Raw genomic sequence first — 4,960 nt, forward strand, 5'->3', positions numbered from 1 at the left:
TATATATATATATATATATATGATGTATATATATAATAAATAGTGTAACTATGTATAATAAATTTTACAAATTTATATATATATATATATATATGATGTATATATATAATAAATAGTGTAACTATGTATAATAAATTTTACAAATTTATATATATATATATATATATGATGTATATATATAATAAATAGTGTAACTATGTATACCAAATGGTATAACTAAGTTAAATAAATGATATAAATATGTATAATAAATTGTATAAATGTGTATAATAAATTATATAAGTATTTAAAATAAATGATATAAAGTTCTATAGTAAATGATATAAAGCTCTATAGTAAATTATGTAAAGCTCTATAGTAAATGATGTAAAGCTCTATAGTAAATGATATAAATTTGTATAATGATGGTATAACAATGTATAATAAATGAGATAAATATGTATTACAAATAATATAAATATTTATAATATTGGTATAACAATGAATAATAACTGATATAAATATGTATAATAAATGATATAAATATGTATAATAAATAGTATAACTATGTATAATAAATGGTGTAAATATGTATAATCATGGTAAACATATGTAAAATAAATGGTGTAAATATGTATAATAATGGTATAACAATGTATAATAAATAATATAAATATGTATAATAATGGTATAACAATGTATAATAAATGATATAAATATGTATAATAAATGGTGTAAGTATGTATACTAAATGGTATAACTATGTACAATAAATGGTGTACTTATGTAAACTAAGTGGTATAACTATGTACATTAAATAATATAAATATGTATAGTAAATGGTATAACTATGTATGATAAATGGTATAAGTATGTATGATAAATAGTGTAAGTATGTATACTAAATGGAATAATTATGAATAATAAATGGTATAAATATGTATAATAAATGGTGTAAATATGTATAATAATGGTACTACAATATATATAATAAATTATATAAATATGTATAATCAGTGAAATAACTATTATAATTAATGGCATAAGTATGTATACTAAATGATATAACTATGTATAATAAATGATGATTTATACCATTTATTATACATTTTTATACATATTTATATAATTTATTATAGATATTTATATCATTTATTATACGTAGTTATACCACTTATTATACATTGTTATACCATTATCATACATAGTTATACCATTTATTATACATTGTTATACCATTATTATACACAGTTATACCATTTAGTATACATATTTTTATCATTTATTACACATAGTTATACCATTTATTATACGTATTTATATCATTTATTATAAACCTTTATATCATTTATTATACATATTTATTTATATTATTTACTATATACAGTTTTCCCTTTATTATATATTATGTATAATAATGATATAAATATGTATAATAAATGGTATAACTGTGTATAATAAATGATATCATACATATTTATATTATTTAATATACCTAGTTATACCATTTACTATACTTACTTACACCATTTATTATACATAGTTATACCATTTATTATACATCTTTATATAATTTATTATACATAGTTATACCATTTATTATACATCTTTATATAATTTATTATACATATTTACACCATTTATTATACATATTTATATCATTTATTATACATAATTACACCATTTATTATACAATGTTACACCATTATTATACATATTTATATGATTTATAATACATATTTACACCATTTATTATACATATTTATATCATTTATTACACACAGTTATACCATTTATATTATTTATTAAACATTGTTATACAATTATTATACATTTTAATGTCATGTACTATACACCTCCATATGATTTACTATACACAGTTGTACCATTTATTATATATATTTGTATCATCCATTATACACCTCCATAAGATTTACTATACACAATTGTACTATTTATTATACATATTTATATCATTTAGTATACATATTTACACCATTTATTGTACATATTTATATCATTTATCATACATATTTATATAATTTAGTATGCACAGGTATACCATTTATTATACATATTGATATCATTTATCATACCTAGTTATACCATTTACTATACATATTTATATCATTTAATATACATAGTTATACCACTTAGTATACATATTTGTATTATATTTTATTCATAGTTATTCCGTTTATTATACATACTTACACCATTTCTTATACATATTTATATCAATTATTATAAATATTTATATCATTTTATATAGTTATACAATTTATTATGCATACTTACACCATTTATTATACATGTTTCTATCATTCATTATACATATTTATATCATCTATTATACATATTTACAACATGTATTATACATATTAATATAATATATTACATATTTACACCATTTATTAAACATATTTATATTATTTATTATACATAGTTATATAATTTATTAGACATATTTATACCATTTATTATACATATTTATACCATTATTATACATATTTACCCCTTTTGTTATACATATTTACACCATTTATTAAACATATTTATACCATGTATTACCTTCACGATGTTATAAAAGTGGTAGGCTCAAGAAGTTTTGATTGAAATAATAAAAACTTTAAAACCCTGAAGTTTTCCCCTGAAGGAGAAAGGTCCACCTTTCGAAAGCTCTCGGGTTATCGTTTTTTCATTCATTTATACCATTTATTATACATATTTTCTTGTTGTTTGCATGAGACAACCTACTTAGCATATTTTGGCCTTCAAATGTTCTGCGCTGGGGTCAAACTTGAGTGAAATGACTTTTGTATTTGTCATAAGCTAGGGAGTGAAAAAGGTTTGTTTTTTGGCAAGACTCTACAGTCCCCATGAAGCTACATTGTATAAATATTGTAGCTATATATATTCTACAAGCATATACCTAACTTGTGATATATTTATCACCATACAGCATAGTGATGATACATACAGTACCACTATCAATGATAACATTGTGGCAATAACATAAGGAGCAGTAGCTATTTAATCTGTATGAACCAAATCCGAAAGCCATTGTTTCCCAACAGAGCATCATACACCAACTACGTATTTCATTAAACTAAACTGTTTCAAATAAGACATTATTGCTATTATTAAAGTGAAAATGCAATAGCAAAAAACAGTAAAAAAACAAGCTTAAGGTTTGACAAATAGTTTTGATATTATTTCCTCAAGCAACAAATCCCTATTTTGGTTCTTCTAAGTATTACCGTGTTTGACATGGAGTCAAATTAGGGATTTGTAGCTTGAGGAAATAATGTCAACACTATGTGTCAAAGTTTGTTTTTGTAATTTGTTGAAGATCCTTATTCCTTCCTTTTAAATTAACAATTTTAATAATCTTGTTTTAATTGCTTTAGGACTTTTCTAATGCGTTTGCTCTTCAATAGTTAGAAATCTGACTAAATCAGCCAAAAACTTAGCTTCATAGTTACAGTTAAGAACTCTGAGCCACAATGAGTTTCTTTTTGCACTAAAGATTCATGCATTTAATAGACATGACATTTGACGCTGTCCTCGGTTTTTGTTCCGCCATGGACAATGTTACCCGCCTTAAACTCCCTGTTAATTATTTTTCTACTAAAAATTACATAAAACTAAATTTCTCTAAATTGCCAAAATTAGAAGGTGACTAATCATTTCTGTTTAACAGACGAAACATTCAGCTAAACTTTATGATCCATTGTTTGTACGCTGAATGACAGGTTCTTTAAAATAACACATATAACCTACTATACCAGAACCACTGTCTTCCATTAGTAGCTTTTTGGTTACGTTTTGGTTACTGTGCTTCTTATGAAAACGCATTCTTTCAACGAATATAAAACAAATCTTTCAACTAACCACTACAAAAATGTTATTTAAGTATATCATTTTAACTTCCAAAACAAAATTTTTAATACAAATTTTATCAAACTTAAAAGCCACATTACAAAGTGTATTTTAAAACTTAATTCTCACGTTGTCGGCTATTCAATGTATATTCTTTAAAATATCATCTCGTTGATATTTGATTTTAACAGAACATGGTGTGACAGATTTATTATTATATATTACTTTTTATATCGATGTTTGTTTAAATTAAATTTAGATTTAGAAATGGACATAACTTATACTATTAAATATGTATTTCGAAACTCCCGCCTATTCTCTAAAGTTGTAGAAGATTCTATAGAGTAAGAATCAACAATATATGTGTGTACGTAAACGCTAGTGTTAGCGTCAGTACTGTTGCGCAAACTGAAATTTCGATAAACTCTCTACATGCCTATAAATATAAACAACGCGACGCGCCAAAAACAGTATCTATTAATGGTTTGTTATGCTTGGTGTGCTATGAACTTCGCAAACTATGACTGTGATTGTTATAACACTTACTAATCGGGAACTTCAGATATTTGACCAAGAACATTTATAAATTTCGAACATTATAAGCCATTTCACTTCAGTGGATTCATATCTGTCATTAGTACTTTTACGAAAACATTACCTAACTTCATCAGTGAAAAGAATTGGCGTGTGATTAGTGAAGGATGCAGAACTAGCTAGCTCCCCGTTAAGTGAATTGTACCTACGTCAACTCGAAATTACCTCGCTCATCGTGAGCCCTCGATAAGATATCAAGGAATTTCTAGAATAGAAAAAATACATTATACAGCTTGTAAATTTGTAAAACTTTTGTATATAGATCATTGTTTGTAATAACTGTTATTGTAAACTGCATTATTGTTTGTATATTAAAATATATTTGTATTAAAAAAGAAAACTTGTTGGGAAATATCATAAATTGGATATATACCGGCTAACTACTAAATCTAAATTACAATTTACCGCAGTTTTAGGCTATTTTAAAAGATAATACGTAACAATAGTTAGTTTAGAGTTAACCAAATGGTGTTCCCTTCCTTGTACCATGACGACTTGATAAGTT

This window comes from Limulus polyphemus, unplaced genomic scaffold, assembly GCF_000517525.1.
Source record: "Limulus polyphemus unplaced genomic scaffold, Limulus_polyphemus-2.1.2 Scaffold1627, whole genome shotgun sequence".
In the NCBI taxonomy this organism is placed as follows: Eukaryota; Metazoa; Arthropoda; class Merostomata; order Xiphosura; family Limulidae; genus Limulus; species Limulus polyphemus.